Here is a 20358-nt window from a genome sequence, read left to right as displayed (position 1 = left end):
GGATGTCTGATGGAGAAAGGGCTTCTGCAGGAGTTGGGATAGATGAGGCAGAGAGGACTGAGGAGCAGAAACTTCACAAGCTGATTTTGCTGACAATGGAGACATCATAAAAAGACAGTCTCTATGTACTTTCACAGTTTTAAAGATATTTTGTCCATTACTTTCTTGGCACCCTGCTTAGTGACAGTATAATGGCTTTTGTGTGTTAAAATTAATATTTTAGCTGTTATGTTCATTTTTATCATATCCTTTGGCTTTAAAGGAGAAACATTACCCCCTTCAAAGCAGGAACATTACCTTACTCTCTCCTACATAAATCACTTGGAAACACTCTTTCAATACAGAATGGATTTCAGACTAGATCAGTACAGAATAAATCCCTCTTTGTAACTTTCAGTCTGAGAATATGAAATCAGTTTAGCTCACAGGCATTTCAAAATAAGCTCCCTTGCTGTGATGTTTTAATTATACCAATTAGTGAAGTAAAACTTCTATGTATCAAAATGTCAACATTTCTAAGTGATAAATAAGTAGGATTGCTATGATGAAACTGGCAAATATTTCTCTGTGTTGAAAGCATGCCTAATGTCAGGTGGTTTCACGAAGAGGCACGGAAATTTTCCCGACTACTTATAAAATGGCAAAGTATTTACACTTTCTGAATGAAAAAGACTGAAGATAAATGATATGAATCTTCTTCAAAGATAAATAACTTTCATTAATATGGCTGAACCTATCTCAGCAACTAATAGATGGTCATTTCCTTTTTTTTATTCTTGCCACTTGTTCTTTGGACTTGCCTTAGCAACTCCACTGTGATGGGAGATTAGAGAGAATTGTTAGAATCAGTATTTAATATGTTCAAAAAGCAAAAGTTTCATAGCAGAGCAATGACTTACCTCAGAGCAATTTTGAGTATCACAGTACCTAAGTTTTTTCTGCTTCCTCATATATATATATATTTATTATTCACAAACAAACAACAATATGGTTATTCCATCATCTAGATTTTAAAACAATATTAGAAAGATCATGTTTACGGACTCTTAAGGGGACTTAATACCTCCTGGGTAGGTAACAACAACTACAAACACATTTTTATAACTAAAGCATAAATAGAAATTAAACCATTAATTTTTATAACATCATGCTTTTACTGAATTATGGGCATGCAAGTGGAAGCCTGAGCTTAGGAATCATTATGTATTTGTAGCGTAAGTTTCTCATGGTGTTGGACCTTTTAATATTTTTTTTACTTTTGCTTACTTTGCTTTCATTTTGTACTTCAAGTATGCCAAATATATTGCTAAACGAAAATTCTTCTCTACTCAGAACTGATCCTAAAGTGTATAGGACAGTCCCTTCAAAGGCAGGAAATATTAACCAGATGGCTTATAGGCTAAAGTCCTGCATTTTGCAACCACATCTCAACCATGAGATAGGCTGGTCCAAGCTTCCAGCTTGTTGCTTTTGAAAGATGTGATCCACTCTTTCCCCTCTCCTTTCCTCTCTTCACCTCTCCTCTCCTTCCCAGGTGTGATGGTGCCTGATGGGCAGGGAGCAGATTCAGGTTGCCATCCTGGCAGGTGTGTTATTTTCTGGATTACTTGAACTAAACACAAAACTTTTTGATTACATTTTATGTTTGAGATGTAGCCAGAGCAAGATGGCAAGTGTTCAGCCCTGTTTTCCAATGCTTTTTTATCTGATGTTAATAATCTTCTGATGCTTAATGAGCTTATTTGAAATAAAGTAGTAAGACAATAGAAAAATACTCTCAGAAGAATGTTTGCAGAAGTCTGTGACTGCAAATCCATACCAGATAAAGTCTATAATTTCTGATATTAGAAAGGAAAGCAAAGAACTGAAAGAAAGAACATGACAGTTACACAAAAAGTAAATGAGCCCCACTGGGATTACAATTGTCTAGTACAGCCAGCTTGCTCTTTTGCAGTGATAAAAAGGCAACTAAAACTTTAGAACTTAATTTCAAACAACACTTAGTGCTGACTAATATATCACTATAATAGAAGTAATTAAACAGATTTCCAAGCCCAAGCACATATAAATTACTTTATTATTAATGAAACCAGTGAGTGAGAAATCTAATTATTTATAAAGAGCATTTATTGGCATTATTACAGAGAAATTATTCAAAGTACGAATCTGGTTTTGTCACTGGAACAGTAGTGCTCAGTGGTAACCTCATATTTGTTTATTCCATACTAATTTCACTCCTAATGTAAGATCTAGCATCCATGCCTCCTTATACTACAATTATACTTAAGTAAACAAAGGTACAACTAATAGAAATCTGGTTTAATTCAAGAACTAGCTATGCGTTAGCCCTGAAAGAGGAAATGCTGAACCTGATCTCGCATTGCTTGTTTCTTTTATGTGTGTGCACCTGCACACATTATAGCTAGATGCTTTCAGAACTGCTAAAAAAGCTCCAAAGAAGGCAGGACTCTCCTGACTCTGTATCCAGCAGCTTTGGAGAGACATAAATTCAGAGGTAATCTTCCTTGATGCTATTTGCCATGTTTGTTTAGTGTCTGGCATGTATTCACAAGAATGGCAGATTCACAGATATTCACAGATAGCTTTTGGAATGATACTGTAATTCTTTGCAGGTAAGTTTACAATTATCTACTGTTCCTATATGCTAATCATACCAACGCTTATGGAGGTTGCTAAGTCAGAGATGTCCTTTTTTTTTTATCCTAATATAATTTCTGAAGTTCTTAAACTCTGCAAATACAAATCATCAGCTGGGGTACACTTACCAAAACTGACTTGAAATTAACATAGTGCTGTTTTTCCCACCTATCATTAGTCACATGCCACCCCACTTCAGTTCCCATTTCTGGCAATAACAGACCACGCTGGAGAAATCAACAAGTGTAACACATAGCTGAAATATATCGTAGTTCTGTGTTAACCACATACTTACAAGGTGTTTGTATGAATCAAGTGGACTTCTAAATTTGGCCCCAAAGCTGCCTGTATCTGAGTGGTAACAGGGTATCTGGCTAATTGAACTGCAGCCAAAGACAACCTGAGTTTCTCTCAACTTGTTAGCTACAAAAGCACACTTTAAGGCCATTGAACCAATAACTGGCCTTGGATGGAAAAAGATGGTTTCTGCAAAAAGGGAGAATGGAAAATGTGAAACTCACTCCTGGACATTGCTGCTAATAACTTATTCAGATTACAAGCAGGAGAATAACACAGTATGCCATTGCAGCTCTACTGATGATTTCTCATTTCACATTTTGAATGCTGCTCTGAGTTTGACACATGAAGAAAAAACCCATAGCAGGAACCAAGATAAAAAAGGTTAGAGAACAAATTAAATAGTCCTAGCCTCTAAACATCTTGAAATTATGGAGAATTACAGCATGTGGCCAAGAGAAAGGCAAAGGCTGCTACTCTAGCCCAAGAATTAGCTTCTGGGGATGTAGAAAGAAATGGCTTCATTCAGGATGCCTCATTAATGAGAACTGGGGCAATAAAAGAGAGTACTACCAGCTACTGATTTTGTTCACATCTATTGGCAGAGATAGGCAAAATGGCACGGATGGGGTCAGCTCAGTTCTTAACATCAGTCACATGCTACCCCAGTAATCAGAAGAAATACTGACATGGTCAGTAAGGAGCTCTGCAGCACTAAGAGTTTACAGGATTCATCTCAGCTTCTTGCCCTTAAACAACTGCAACGTTCTCTGCTTGCTCTCAAATCCTTTACCCAGTAACACTGTTCACATCTTGTAAATGTTCATCCAAAAGCAACCCCCTGCCATGCCACAAGTGACTTTGCCGGAGACAGCTTTTTCCCAATTCTTTTTAATCTCCTTTAACACAGTATTGTGAAGGGTTCAGCAGGTCCGAGCGCAGACGTGAACAGAGCTTTCAGCTGTTGGTCCTCTGTCTCACAGAGAGTACATGGTAACCCTTTCCTGAAGGCTATCTGTTCCTCAGCTGGAAAGGGTGGGAACGAACAGCACACTTGTCAGGAACAGTCCAGGGGAGAATTTATTGGCATTACAGCAGCAGTAACAGCTTGTTCTCCAAAGTTCTGTCAATTTGTCCTGACATGTGGCGCAGAAGCTGTAGCTGAAGGACTGATCCAGGGGACTGATGTGTTCTTTATTTTAAGCTTGGTTGTATGTTTCCTCCTTAGAGCATGGTGATATTCCTGAGCAGGGATTTTTCCAACTACTGCCATAGCTTTCTATTTTCTGCAGTCTGCTGCCACATTTCCCAGGATAATTTGCACTGCAAAATCAGAACCATGTGAGACCTGAATTTCAATTCACAGTCTGTTAAAAAATTCTCCATTATTTTAGGGTAAACCTAAAGAGATTTCATTGATGAAATCCAGGGTGGAAGGAATTTGAGGGGTAAAGGAGATGAAAAGGCTGTTCTGCATGGCAATAAGAAAAGGAATGAAATTGGATGCAGCAAACTGCTAAGAGGAAGGACAAATCTGTGAAAGTGAAGAGTTTGAAATAAAAACCAGACTTTGGGTCTCATTTTATGTAGTTTAAATGCTATCTGCAGTTGCAAAACATCAGATAGTAACTGTTTTACTAAACAAACCAGAACTTGAGTAGCAGTCTGATTTCCTTCCAGGCAACCTAAGGGCATGATACCAGCAAAAGCTTGGAAGGAGATGCTGGTGCTCCCACCCACACTTCAGTCCTGTTTTCCCTCGCTTCCTTTTCTATCAGTTAAAGAACTTGATGTAGCTGTGCAATGACTGAATGCAAATTTTATACACACAAAAAAAGGATTTGTGTTCAGCCAGACCAATGAACTGGTTAAGTTCAGGAGACTATGCCGTCATATGGAATATAGAGTCATGGACAGGGGAAGTGTAAGATCTTTTGGCAACAGCATGGTTTTAGACCAGCTTAGATTGCCTAAAAAACACATGTCTCATGCTCATACCCAGAATGTGATACACAGAGGGCACAGAAAGAAACTTAGATTTTACAGCAAGGGTGATTTTCATCTGAAAACAAATATTACAATATTGATTCTCAAAGCACATGAATAATCTGCTGCTGAGCAATGTCTCTGCTTGGTCACTGACCATTAGCACATCTTTCTGAACTGCAGTCTGGGGGAGTTGCTTTGGCCACCAACACTGGGAAGATGAGCCTCCCAGTCCAGCACCTCACTTGGTGCACTAGAAAAACTGAAACTGGTTGGGAGTGAAAAGTGCTTTTTCTTGCTGGGACAGTCAACCCGAAAATCCGTATTTACATGAGATAATAGGAATAACAGTATGAGACCCAAGCCCCTGGCATATAAATTAACTGAATCTATTTATTTATTCAAAACTTTGTGCAAATAGCTGTTCCTTATTTGTCTCTGTGAAAGTCTTCAAAGTGAATAAATCTGGGTGTCTAGGATAATAGAGGAATGAGGACAAATTTCTTATCTCCTCTGTATATTTTATAAACTACTAGTATGAATATTAAATTCAGCAACTACATATACAGAATATTATTGTCCTTTTTATATTCACCATAAAATTGGATTAGCAAAAGCAACTTCAGCAACGTGACAGGGAAACAATCCCTGTTCCCAGATGTATATCTCCAAATTTATCAAAAATAAATGACAAGCTGGACCAGCTTGTTCAAGACCGAATATGGGGAACGCCCCAATCCAATGGCTTTATTTTTATTTAAAGAAATGCTTTGTGACAATTAACTTGCTCTGACTTATGCATCTCATTAAATATTTTTGTGACTAGCTTTTTATTTCATTCTTGGTGGTCATTATTATTAGGTTTGGATGTGTTCTGATCTTGGATATGCTCCGATTCTGTTTTTCAGTTTGTTTCTGTCTTGTTTAAGGAGGGATCAAAGTCTCTGCAAAATAGTTTTTCTCCCTGTTCCTTTTTTGAGTTTGTGATTCAATTTTAAGTTACCTTTATGGGCTCTTCATCCTTTTATATATTTTTTATGTGTACAAAACTATTTTTGCAGGGCTAGTAGCACCTCATGTTAACTTACATTAGTTTTGGGCTCCTATTTGCAATAATTGTACACAGACCTGGTATTTAAGGCATGTGAGGGGAAAGAAATTGTCCAGAAAGGCCCAGGCAAGGAGGAGCTTTGTGCTGATATAATGAAGAGAGGAAAGGAAAGGACAAAAGAAGGTGTGCTGCACTCTGGGCTTTCATATAGGATGTTATTTCGTTTGAAAGGTGGCGAGTGTACCATAGAGTGAAGTACACAGTATGGGGAAGTCCAGGTAGGCAGAGGTGAACGTCTGAAACAAATGGTCACCCTAACCTAAGGCAAAAGCTTACAACCTTGTGCAAATCAGGACTACAGGAGAAGAAAAGAGAATTTGTTTAAAATGATTTATTTAGGGAGTATGGTTCTCTATACTGCTGTCCCTTTCTAAACAGTAGAAATCCTGAACTGGAAAGAAGGGGTAACTGGAGAGGAGGAGCTATCTACATGTGAGCCAGCAAAGCCAGATGGGCAACTTTTTTAGCTTAAAAGTAGCTTGTATGAGTAGATGGTGGTAGCTCACTCTTCTGTGTAAGAGGAGGGTCTTCAGGAGGTTGATCCCACTGTCTGGTGGCTGACCTCAGCATTTTCAAGCATAATTTTAGAACTTCATAGAAAGCACTAGAACTTCAGAGGCACTGTGAAGGAGGAGAGATTTTCAGAAGAGCTGGCTCCCACCACTATCAGTTGTTTTTTAAGTTTGGACTGTTGAGAAAAATCAGGCCTTCTTGTTTGACTCCCTTTTGCCAGTTTGTCTTAGGTTTACCCATCCCCCAAACTCCATTCTGTGCATGTTATTACTGTGGTTGAAAAAACCCTAGGAGGAATAAACTGTCCAGAGTCCTGGGTTTTAGAACAGATCAAGGAGTTTAATGCTACATTCAGCAGCTGCATTTGGGTTCCTACAGGGAAAGAAATCCTGGCTTCTGCCTCCATCATTGTCAGCTTTTTTCTGCTGGAAGACTGAAAAGTTTGAAATTATGAACAGAGTTTAAGGAAGTGAGCTAGAAGTGGCTGAAGACTATGTAACCGCTTATAAATACCATACTTCACACCTGTGGCATTATACAAGATGTGAGTTTCTTGGCTCACATACCCCTCAGCAGCAGCTTTGCAAAATGGACTCATTCATGTTTTGATCCAACCCTGATTATGTATCTCTTATTTTGAGAGAGATACTGGAAGTGGACTTTTATGGCTCACCTTCATCATTTACTGTCTGAGAAAGATCTAAGATTGACATCTGTGACAATCCATAGTTCCCTTCATTTGCTTGAAAAATCATAAACACCAAGCAACAGGGGCTGATGTTGCTTTATCTGGTTGGCATCATCTACAAAAATAGGCCCAGGAAAGGCAAACAACTGCCGTATGTAACCCCTGTGTTTCTTACCATACTCAGCAAGAAGAGTCTGAGAGAAGCAGCAGCAGTAGCAGCTGCTGCTGCTGCAAGAACTAGGTCAAGTTTTGCTGGAGTGTCACAGTGTGCTGATAACAGCAGTGAGCTGTGCAGGCATTTTGAGATTTCAATCCCATGTCTGCTGTACCCAGCTAGCAGAAGTGCTCTTGCCAGAGTTAGTCATCGCGAGGCACCTGGCAAATGGCTACATGTGAAATTACTACACGACAGAAACCTGTATTTGCTGAAGAGTGTTGATCACCAAAAGAGGAGGTTATCCCACTCAAGGATATTTCCTTGTGATGCTGCTGCCAATGCAAAGACACGAAGGTGGCAACAGCAGCAGCACCATTGCCTTGCTAGCTCAGTACAGCATCCTTTCTGGGGAATACTCAACACTTACAGCATCACTGGTAATCTGAAGAGCAACTTGCTGCTGTCATTGTGAGCCTGCTGCTATCACCATGGCAAGCAATCATGTGCTTTTGCATATGTATGTTAAAGCTGTAGTTCCTCTTTCTTTCCTCTTCCACCAGCATCTGCATCCACAGCTAGTAAAGCACAAGGTGATGCCTGAAAATCATGTTCCCACACTGGCTGCTGCCACACTGATGATGTGTTTCCGGAGTCCTTAGATTACTGATCTACACATTACTATTTCCGAAGAAATGCTCAACACACTGCATGCTGATGGGTAAAATCGTGGTCTTTCTTACTTAACAGATTATATTAACTTTATGCTGCTTAAGGGCTGTAAATTCCTGCTGAGGGTGACATCTATTCAGGAGTTTTCAAGGCTCTCACGTATTGCCATATGTCTCACACATGACTGTCTCTCTTGAACACTAAGCTGGACTCCTGCTCTTACAGAGCTTCCTCCTGCCCTGATTACCTCTACTATCAAATTCAGCCAATAGTCCTAGGTAAGGGTGGTCCTTTATCCCTGTATTCACCTGCAGCTTGATTAAAATATTTGTTATCAAGCATACATTAATAAAGGGAATTATCCGCATCATGGGAAATATAAAAATTTATGATGTGGTGTTTTGCATATGCCTAAAGTCTTAATATCATCAGTAATATCCAGAACAAGAATCCTAATCTGTGGAATAGTGGGCACACTAAATAGGGTCCGTTTTCCTATTTTACATTTTGGGGTGTTTTTCTTTCAATAACTACAACTAATTCATCAAATCCTACTGCTTGTTTTAGCAATGAAAATTATGAAAATAAGAAGATTGTTTGTCTTTCCTTTGTGTTTCTGGACATTTTTTACTCACAGATGACAGCAACTAACCACTGATAGTCCCAGTTATATGACTATTTCATAGCAACACCTGCTGCAGAAAATGAGCATAAAATTAAATGCCACATTTTGTTGCCATACCACCTTATCAGGCAAATGTAGGCTATTTATCAGACAGCTGGAAAATTACAGAGATAAAGCTACTCAGTCACCAGTAAGGATCCTGGATATAGCCTGTCATGCTGCTTAAGGGCTATAAAATCTCTGTAAATTCTACCCTGTTATCAATTGTACATATATATACATTATAATTTATAAACAATCTCCTTTAGTGTCTACAAAAGACCTCCAAAGTTAATTTCCTGGAACTGGGAAAGAGATCCTGACTTATCTTGGATCTTTGTTGTTTAGCTTTATAAAGCTAAACTGTGTCGGAGCTCTCTTGATTTTGTATTCCCATCTGTGGTGCTATCCAGTCCCACAGGTCAGCATTTACACCCTCCAGAAGTTTTTTTGCTTTGCTACCTTTTGTGGTAGCAAAGACCCAGTTATGTATTAACAAGAAAGAGCTACAGTTGAAGGACTTTGTTTCCCCTTCCCTTAAGGTTTACAAGCTCAAATGAAGGAATTAGAAGCAGCCAAAATATAAAATCACTTTGGAGAACCCTTTTCTGTTCATGTATTGCTATTATACTCCCTGCTGTGGCTTGTTGTGTCTGCGATGCAACATCACATCCTGATGCGCTGCATCATCCCTTAAGTGACTGCACAATGCGAGTGATCTAACATACCATTAAAACAACTGGAATACATTAAGGGCTTGCAGCAGGGTTGTCTTTACGTACTGGCTGTGTTTATTTGTTTCATTGTAATTGTTTCCTCTCCTCTCCAAAGGATGTTGAATTTGCATTCATTTCTGTCAAGTCAGGTATTCTATTACTCTTCCTTATTCAGCTTCACTATTTAAATCAATGCCCATAGAGACAACTGGCACTCAGGTGGCAGCATTCTTCTCCCACCTCTCCAATGGTGAAATCTTTCTATTCCATCTTTCCGTAGCCATATTAAACCTGCAGTTATTTATTCGACTAGCCCTACTTACCAATGGCATTTAAACAGCAGTTATGCAGTTGCGGTATTATGTACTAACACTCTTTAATACACATATATTATTTTCTCTCTCTTCTGCATAGCAATTCTGAGGTTACAAATTTAAAGTTACCCATTTTATGTGTCAAAATGAACTAATGTCAACAAGAAACAGCAAATTGCAAAGGTCTATGCCAGAAGATTGCTGATGACTCATTATGAAATAGAGTTTCTAATACATATTTATTTTTTTTAAATATTCTTCATTTTAATGCCATCTTGATGTTTGCTGATTTGTTGTTTGAAATCAAGTTCTAAAGCTTTAGTTGCCTTTTTATCACTGCAAAAGGGCAAGCTGGCTGTACTAGACATTTGTAATCCCAGTGGGGCATGGTTATTGCTTGCGTAACTGTCATGTTCTTTCTTTCAGTTCTTTGCTTTCCTTTCTAATATCAGAAATTATAGACTTTATCTGGTATGGATTTGCAGTCACAGACTTCTGCAAACATTCTTCTGAGAGTATTTCTCTATTGTCTTACTACTTTCTTTTAAATTAGCTCATTAAGCATCATTCACACCAGATAAAAAAGCATTGTAAGGACCTTTTTGTTTGGCATCTCTGGAGAGACCACTTGTACCTCAGAGAAATTTAGCTTAAGCAAATTGAAAATCATTAATTCCTAGCATGTAAGTGAGGCATGTACAATGCTTAGGAATTATAGATATCTGAAGTTTTACAGTTCTCCCTCCTGTTTAAAGAAAGCAACAGGACAAAGGGAAAGGGGGAGACTTCCAGAAGAGAGAAAGGATGTGAACAGAAGTAAGCATATTGCATATGGTTTTAATCATTTATTTTTCACTGAAAATCCATCCTTAACCACTGAACTATAGCAAACTGCCTTTTTCCACAGCATAGCACTTCTACTTTAAGCCTGCAATAAGAAGGTTGCAACTATTTGCAGGTTTCTCACAAAGGAAGGAGCAAAAGCATGACTGGGTCCAACTTCCACAATGCTTCTGCTTTTTCCTCTGCCTAATGGATGATAATGGCCTGTGAAGTGCAATAAGAGCACTCTAAAAGGCCCGACATAGGTGATACTGAAATGTGCTCTGGGCTCAGAAATCATGCTGTAAAAATATAAGCTACTGACAGGCTGTTCAGAGGTGTAAGCTATTTGATCAACCCAGATACGGCTAATATCTTTTTCGTATGCTTTACCTATTTCTTATTCTCATGCTTTATTTAATTATCTGTTACCGTACCTACAAAGAGTACAGCACTATTTCATCCCCAGGGAGTATGTAGACCTTTCAGCGTTCCTGAAAGCCTCCAAGTTTATCTTGCCAATAGAGTTGTGGGCAGTGAATAGAATTGCAGCAAAATGTTCGAAGTTTGATTGTATTCCTGCTGACAACAGGTATATCTCATTGCAATGGTAACAGTGAGGCATCTGGAAATTTCACATGGGAAATTAATCTGACTCCACTCTGCTATCTCACTGAGTAGGTTTTGGAGCAGAACAATGCACAGAGTTGTTGTTTGATGTGAACACAGTATCTGTTTTCTAGCGATGGAGATGTCGGACTCCCACCCAACTGCAGTGCTGCAATTCTGCCTCTGACAGTGATTCACTAACCAGCCTCCCACAGTGAAGAACCCCTCACCCTCTTCCTGCTTCACTACCTCTTCTTATCAGTGCAATACACACTCCATTAGCACCATGGCTACAGATAAATTTCTTCACAAAACTGCTTTAAAATACTGCTTCCTTTTAATGCAAATCCTACCTCATGTGTCAGAGCTATTTACCCCTTCACCTGTAGCTGGAGTACTGTTGTGGCATGACAATAAATCTTAGAGAATAAGATCCTAAATAGCTCCATATGCTATACATCCCAGATAGGTCTTGCCTGAAGAGGTATCACCCTGGTGCTCCTACAGCCCCAGTGGTATCAGCCTGCTCATGGCAGGTGCATGTTGAAGAATGAGTTCACAGAGTAGGTGCTGGGAGTCAACATGTGATGAGCTGACTGCAGTCCCTATTCCCCATCCCCCTGTGCCACTGGCAGGAAGAGGGTAGAGAAACTGGGACTGAAGTAAAGCCCAGGATGAAAGGAAGAGTGGGGGGAACGTGTTTTTAAGGTTTGGTTTCTCATTATCCTACTCTGATTTGATTGGGAATACATTAAACTATTTTTTCCCCAAGTTGAGCTTGCTGCCCAAGACAGTAACTGGTGAGTGATCTCTCCCTGACCTGATCTCAACTCATGAGCCATTCATTATATTTTCTCTACTCCATCCAGCTGAGGAGGGGAGTGATAGAGCAGCTTTGGTGGGCACCTGGTGTGCAGCCAGGGTCAACCCACCACAGAACTGATGCTGAGGAAGCTGCAGAGGGATGCTCATTCTGGCCACAAGTTACACCAGCTGTTTAATCAGCCAGTCCTTAATTAGGTTCATCTTTTGAAGCAGTCACATCAAAATTGGGTGCAATCAGTGCAGGAATTACTGTACAGTAAAAATTCGAGACATGTTTTAACATTCCTTTTTACAGCATTGCTGCTGTTGATTTGTTAGAATATTATGGTGATAACATTAGCCTAACAATTTGTTACCATGTTTAGAGTCTATCTGGCTTTGTGGAAAATGAACCAAATGAACAACATCTATCTGCTTTTAGCAAAAGAGGCATTTCTTCCTCAGAATAAAACCCTCAAAGCTGCAGTTTTTAATACCTGACCTATCCAATTCACTTATCTCTCTACAAACTATTGCATTCTACCTAATAAAACACAGAACATATCTTTTTCTATTGAAAAATACATTTATATCTTCCTTATAATATCATCAGGATCACAGTGTCATCAGATACTAACTTTGAAGGCACCTTAAATGTCTGTAAGGACCCTTGGTGTTGAAACAGATTCGTTACCTGATGTGCATGTGCTTTGAACCTGACATGAATACCCAGCAGTATAATGCTGTTGTTATGCTATTAATATGAATCATATAGCCTTTCTTTATATATATATATGTCATCTAAATACATAATGTATTGGTTAAGAATTACCACTTTCTTAAATCCAAAATTTCAAATACTCTTATATCTGTTATTAGAAACCAACAAACTAATCCTCTCAAATCCTAAAATCCTTTTCCATATCCATTTTTACAAAAGGCTTTGAAAATGACAACAAATATACTACTTACATCTGTATTATTTAAGTTTTCATGTTGTCCACACATTAATAATTGATATATGACAACTTTAGGAAGTAAAAAAGCCAGAGTTTTTTTTTCCCAGTGATATGTTAATAAAGTTTCTGGCTGCTGTTTAAATCTATTCCCATGCCTGTCTTCATGCACCAGTCTCTATACAGCATGCAGGGTGAAGCAGCATTAGTCAACATGCTGCTGGCTGTTGTATGGCATGATTAAGCATATTATTTGGGCTGGAGGGCAAATTGTTCTAGCAGCAGGCAGGCATTTAGCATCCACTTGCATATGTGGAGTCTTTTTAGAAAATAAATTCTAAGTAATACTTTGTATTAACCCTCATCTGTTTTAAACAATGAAGTTTTCTACTAAAATGAGAGCTAGGAGGAAATACACATGTGTGTGTATATAAATTTATATATATATAGCCCCATATATGTATACATCCATATATATATATATATATATATATATATATATATACCCCCCCATAAACTAAAAAAAAAAGCGGGTAGGTAATGACCATAGATTTTACGACAACATTGTCACAGGCTAAAGACATCCAACTTTGTGTTGCAAGTGAAACATGGAAGACTGGGGACCTTCCTCATGATTGGAAGACCCATCTTTCTTCATGCAGTTTATGCTTTTTAAGTAGTAGTTTAGTGGTAAGATCCAGTGTGTGCTTTCTGGTTTTCAAAATGGACAGCATAAGCTAAAATCTTGATTTCTTGGTGAAAAACTCAAAAATGGAGCAGACACTGCTTCCGCAATAAGCTGTTGTGAAATGTCCTCAGGAGAAAAGGTGGTGTCCCATCAGGCTCTTGTAGTCATCTGAATCCACAGAGATGAGCAACCAGAAGAGTGAGCTTAAGAGCTGTTTCCGATGGAATGCAATGTGTGTACACACACCACTCCCTGTACAGACATAAGAAGAAACATCCGTTTTGCTGAAATGAAAGATCAAATTCACATAGGTATGGCACTGAAAAATGTGCAACTATATATTCTAATAATATTGACCAGAGAATACCACCCATGATCAGGCAAAAGGAACGGAAGGGAGAAGTCAAGGTCAGATTAAACTGAAAAAACATACCAGAAGACCAGAAGGGAAGGTCTGTTGGATGGGCTCTCCAAAATATGGCAGGAGTCTGGAAAGACTCATGGAAAAGTAATGACCTACTGAATAAGAGCGAGAACTATAGCAAGTGCCTATCTCAATGGGTTGCAGACTATTGCTCCTTTTCTGCACTGAAATTTTGCTATGGAACTCCCACATAATTTTCAGTCCCATAGAAGTGACTACGCAAATGGGAAAATATTATTTAGTGAGCACTAAATAATGGGATGAACATCAGAAAATGAGAAAAAAACACTGGATCTTGTTTTGTATGCAAGGGGAAAACATATTTTTAACCCTTTCTCTTGGATAGTGTGCTTACAAGTCTACCTACCCATGACCAAAGATTCACATTTGCCCTATTCCCTAAAAAAAAAGTCTTATAGTCCCAGGAACTATAAAAAGAGCAATAACTTCACTACTAATAAAAAATGAGTATCCATCTAAATAAGCATGACGCTAAAGAGAATTAGTCGTAGTTGTAATAAGTCTTAAAGTGCACCAGGGAGACACAAGAACAGTGTCAAACTTGCTTTCATTCAAATCTTTCTTTTGTGCTTTTGTTCACAATGTAAAAGCCAATCAGCTGCTGCTGAATGACACTGTCTTATAACTTATCACAATAAAGCATAAACAAAATAGATACTTCCAGAACGTTCATCCTATTATACCTATTTAGAATCTGAACAATTCAATGCAATACAGACACGTAAAAAACATATATCACAGAATACGTGGTATAAATCACATATTACAGAATTCTCCCCTATTTGCTGCTGGCAGTACATGCTGAACTTGCTTAGCAAAGCCCTGTGTTATTTACATATAAAATATAATTTTAGATTTTCAGTGGACATTAATATTCCCTGACACTGTAGGGTTTAAATGATGAGTTAATACTGCCCTCTGCAGTTACTCTGAATTCACAATCTCCCACAGCTCTTACAGCATCGGTAACAATGCTGTGGTTACCATGACGGTCTAAAGATCTAAGAAAAGCTTTTTTTATTATTATTATTTAATTACTGTAGCTTAGAAAAACCGCTAGACATCAGGTCTGGGGAGGAGGGCATAAGTTCTTCTGGTCTAAAACAGAAGCAGGAAGTGTCTGCAAGGATGTCCAGCTCTCTTTACATAGAGAAAGCTCTGAGACCCTTCAAATAGCATGCCTAAAATCTCTCTTCCTAATGTGAAAATGGGAAGTGGTGGAGAATATACTGTATCCCCGTGGTCATTTACCCTCACTGTACAAATATGTGTCTTCTTATCTACGTCTGGGCATAGGGAAAATGCTTCTAGGCTTATCTAACTTCTGTTTTCTCTTGCTTGTCAGCCTCCCCTGACTTCAGGACTATAGACTTCAACTACACCATAAGAAAACCATAAGTAAGCTTTAAGATCTTTTTACAAGAAAGATGCATGTTTTACAATGCATGTTGATGTTAATGTCACTTCAAAAGGAGCCATTGCTCCTTACCCCTGTCACTTAGCTCTGCATCCTTCTACAAATACAGATTTATAATCATACATCTATTGACTGAAATCAAATCTTACAAAATGTTTGAAAGAGAAAGCGTGTTTTCAGCTGGAGTACTAAGAAACATTGCTACAAAGAAATTTCTAGAGACCACATTGCCTTTGTTTGATGTGACACCTTTCTGAGTCTCCTTTATTTACCACGCCAGTTTTCACGCACTTCATAAACAGACACAAACTGCATTTCCAGTTTGCTACTTACTACAACCATTTTCTTTCCATTTTGTTTCCATTTTTGCCATGACTGGGCACAGTGAATCCAAATACTCATTTCATTACGCTTCAGATTTATAACTTGTTATTCATGATGCATTAAAATCCTGTTAAAAATTTTCCTTCTGCTATTCTGAAAACACTGCTGGAGCTGTACAGGAGGATATAAGAAGGTATTAAAAATGGCAAATGTAGTCATTCTCCAGCATAGCATGGAGCTACTAAGCCAAATTCTACTCTGACTGACACTGATAAACCTTTAATAATTCATTGAAATGCCACTTTCTACACCTCTTGCTCTGGTTAATTAAAGTAGAATGTTGGTGTCTATTGGTTTTAAATCAGTGTGGGATCTTTGCCACTGTCTCAGATAAAGGCAGGATTTTACCCAGTTTCAGTTTTATTTCCATTATAATAGGTAGCTCCATTTTAGATCTCTAATTCACTTGATCTATTCCCTAATGCATCCAGTGATTCATTTTTAATATTAATTTTGTTCTTTACCGTTCTTTGAAACAAATGCAAGCAACATTATGGTGAAGCACCTAATGAAAAGATTTCATGAAACCCATAATGAATCACAGAATATTTAAGACAAGAGCAATCTAGATTGTATTGCATTATTACAATACACTGCAGCAATGGCATTGAACATCTTTCTGTTAAGGGATTTGCATCCTTCATTGTTAAGATGTGCCTTTACTGATAAGGCTAATTGGAGCTCTTGCTGTCTGATACCATATTCATCCTAGCATAATGCCTAAAATCTATTACACTAAGCTCAGTATTCCTGAGTTAAATAGAAGCATTAACATTTCTAAAAGACAATATTAGAGAAATCTAAAAACATAACCCTATGATCTAATAACTTTTGAATTATTTGCAGTGAACAATACCAAAAAATACTCTGTAAACTTCATCTAAATGAAATATATTCACTCTCCCAACAAGACTAAAAACGAATGCTTATTAACATATGCAGAGCACTAAATAATATTTTGTCTCTTCCAAAAACTGATTCTCTAATTTCTGTTCAGTTAATAGCTTCAGGACAGCTCTACAGAGCATTGCTGTGATCATTTATTACCTTGGTTTTGTTTCTAAGCTGGTTTTGTTTCTAAGTCGTGGGGTACTTGTAGCATATCCCAACCCTGAAGAAAAGACTGGGGCCACCATTTATTTGCTTTACATAACCCTTAATGCAGGCCCATGCAGGAACACCTACGAATATGTCTGTACTGTGTAAGGTCCATTGAAATTAATTTTTTTGCTGCATAGTAGAGATAGATGGTGCAAAACAGTGGTTAAAAGGATTTGCCATTTATTGAGATCATTAATGAAGAAGTATTTAATTCAAATTTGCTGTCTTTCATGCTCATTTTTCTAGTGTGTTTAGTTTAAGTATCTTATTGAGTTAACCAGAACTTACTTCAATAGCTTGTAAACATTTTCTAAAATAGCCACATTCACATCTATAATGCTATACTGAATAATAGGTTTTAATAGTTAATATTTAGTATCCAAATAAGGTACTGACCTGCTTTTCAAAAGTACACCATATGGAGAGAGCCACCTATTGTGACGCAGATATAAATTTACAGATAGGATATCATATACCTGCTAGTTTTTGGAAATGGGCATAAGTTATAAAAAGTGAATTCAAGTGTGCAAACAAAAAGCTGTTCTCCTCCTTTGGATGTTCAGTTCTTGGGAGGAAATGTCCTTCTCAATAAAATACAAAATAATCAAAGGAGATGTTATTAGACATAATTTAGGACTAGAGCTATGGTTATATGGCTATTATCCTTTTGTTTTTAGTGATTGTCACTTAGAAAATCAAACAAAAAAGGCGCCAGCAGAAAACTGCTTGAAATAGAAAAATTACACAGATGCTTTCCAACACAATTAAAACTGACAGGGCTCTGAATTTAATTAATGGTACATGAATTAGTCTAAGCTAGCCTGAAACCTTGCATTTGAGAAAAAGTAATCTTCAAAAAAATTGCTTCCAAAATTAAAGCAAACCATAAAACATTTCTAAAATGTCTCTTGCCTCTCTTTGGCTTCTTAATTGTAAAAAAAAAAAAATTATTTCTTTGTCAGGAAAGCTCTTCCCACAAGCATAAATATCTGTGCAGTGGATATTGTTTGACTAGTGTCGTGACCCTATAAACCCACTGATTCATATCCTACTTTGTCACTTTTAAATGGGCTTTCAACTTTGGTTTATATCCTGAATCAAAATAAATCTAGTTTCTATTCTCTTTCATGATCCATCCCTAATACTAACAATCTTTTCAAAATACTAAAATCTACAGAGCTACAATGTCAAACTTTAAGTAAGGCTGAGGATGCAGGAGCTTTTTCTAAATAATAATAAATAATTCCTCACTAAAGGCAGAGCTTAAGCCTGGCATCCCACTTCTGAGGGGAGCCTTAGCCTCTGAGCCACGGCTTGGGGGCAGAAGGGCTAGTTCGCTGGTTTAAGTGGGGTTTACCATTTTTGGGATGCATTTGATGTGAACCATGTGGAGGAAGGGCTGTATCCGAAGCACACACCTAGCTCAGCCCCAGCTAATCCAGGAGCTGATGTGCAGGGATACTGACAGTACCTGCTGGCAGGGCACAGCTGAGACATCAAAGGGATCCTTGCAGAGTGGGGAAGTTAGTTAGAAAAATCCATCCTTGTCAACTTGAACTGAGCAGCATCCAGTTTTGTACCCACACCCTCTCCCGCTTGCCAAACTCTACTATTTAGTATATTAGATATAAATTACTGGGTGCACCCAGAACTACTCCAATTTTGTAACCATATCATGAACTTTCATCATCTTTTCACATAGTTGATTTTTTTTGCTATAGTTACTTTCCAGAACTAAAACTGCAAGCATCTGTTGGATTTTGGTGGCCTTTGATGGAGCTACAGAACTGATGGATAGGGGCAAAGCAGTTGAAATAAAGCCCATTTATGAGTAAAAGCTATTTTAAATAAAGTTAGTGCACTGTATATATTTACAGCACTGTATATATTTACATCAAAACATCTGCATCTGTCATGCAACTGGATGAGCTTGTATTATTTCTACAATAGCTGGCACTTTCAGTACTGAGGAGACAATCAGATAGCCCCAGGGACAGATCCCTTAAGGACTTGCACCTTAAATATGTTTCAGAAGCCAGTAACTAGTTTTACTTGCTGGAAGTTAGATTAATGTTATCATCATTAATAAGGTATTACCACCCTATTGCTGTTGCAATGTATACAAGAATGACAGAAACACAGAAAAATCAGTGACTTAATGTTAATTTCTCATACTTCAAGCTTGTAATTTGAGGGTTGTACCAGCTCAATTTACATTTACATCAATTTTACGTATTACATAGTATTGCAAGTATTGTAGATATTTACATCAATAATATTTTTTACAGATAACACAACATTTTTTTACATTTACATTTTGCTTATCTTTAACTGTAGATAGTTCTTTGTAATTGTTGGTTGGTTTGAATTTTATTTAAGCTCCAGTTAGCCACATAGTTATCAGTTCCAAGGGTTTTTTTCCAGGTTGGTGTTGCTTACCAACAGAGTAACGGTAATCTCTGTTTTGTTAGCCAAGTTGTCAGCTGAAATACTGAAGAATACCACCCCCAAGACAGTAAACTGGGGATTTCCCTCCTTTACATATCCTGATGCTCCCTTGGCATGCACCTATAACCCTTAACACACCCATCATACTCGTCATATTCCACAGTACTTACATCTTACTGTGTCGTGGTTTAAACCCAGTCAGGCAACTCGTTCACTCACTCCCCCCCTTCTTTCCCTCTCCCTACTCCCAGAGGGACGGAGAGGAGAATCAAAAAGAACGTAACTCCCACAGGTTGAGATAGGAACAGTTTAGTAACTAAGGTATAACACAAATCACTACTGCTACCACCAATGATAATAATGATAAAGGAAATAACAAGGGAAGAGAATACATCACCTCACCACCAGCCAACCAATAACTCGCCCCCCCCCCCCCCCAGCCCGACCAAGCACCGACCCATACCTCCTCCAACCCTGCAGTCTCTCAGCCCTTCTGGGTAACTTTGAGTTACATCCTGGGCATGACGTGCTGTGGTATGGAATACCTCTTTGGTCAGTTTGGGTCAGGTGTCCTGTCTCTGCTTCCTCCTGGCTTCCCCTCCTCCCTGGCAGAGCATGAGGCTCACAAACTCCTTGGCCAAACCAAAACATCATTGTTATCAGCTCTGTTCCAAGCTGAAAGTCAAAACACTGCACTGCACCAGCTACCAAGAAGGAGAAACATGACTGCTACTGCTGAACCCAGGACATACTGGGAAGAAGTAAGTCATCAAGGAACATGTGTTCATGTTGGTACATGCATTTAAACAACAAAACTGTTCATTTGTTGGCTTTTTTGAAGCCTATTGTACCAGGAGCTGCTGTATTTTATACAATTTTAAAGCGATCTCTATAAAGACTTAACTTGGATC

Source organism: Pezoporus wallicus, unplaced genomic scaffold, assembly GCF_028554395.1.
Source record: "Pezoporus wallicus isolate ANWC-B61680 ecotype Strahan unplaced genomic scaffold, APGP_CSIRO_Pwel_v1 contig_2, whole genome shotgun sequence".
Taxonomy (NCBI): Eukaryota; Metazoa; Chordata; class Aves; order Psittaciformes; family Psittacidae; genus Pezoporus; species Pezoporus wallicus.
The sequence above is the reverse complement of the archived record's forward strand: the minus strand, read 5'-3'. Positions refer to the sequence as shown.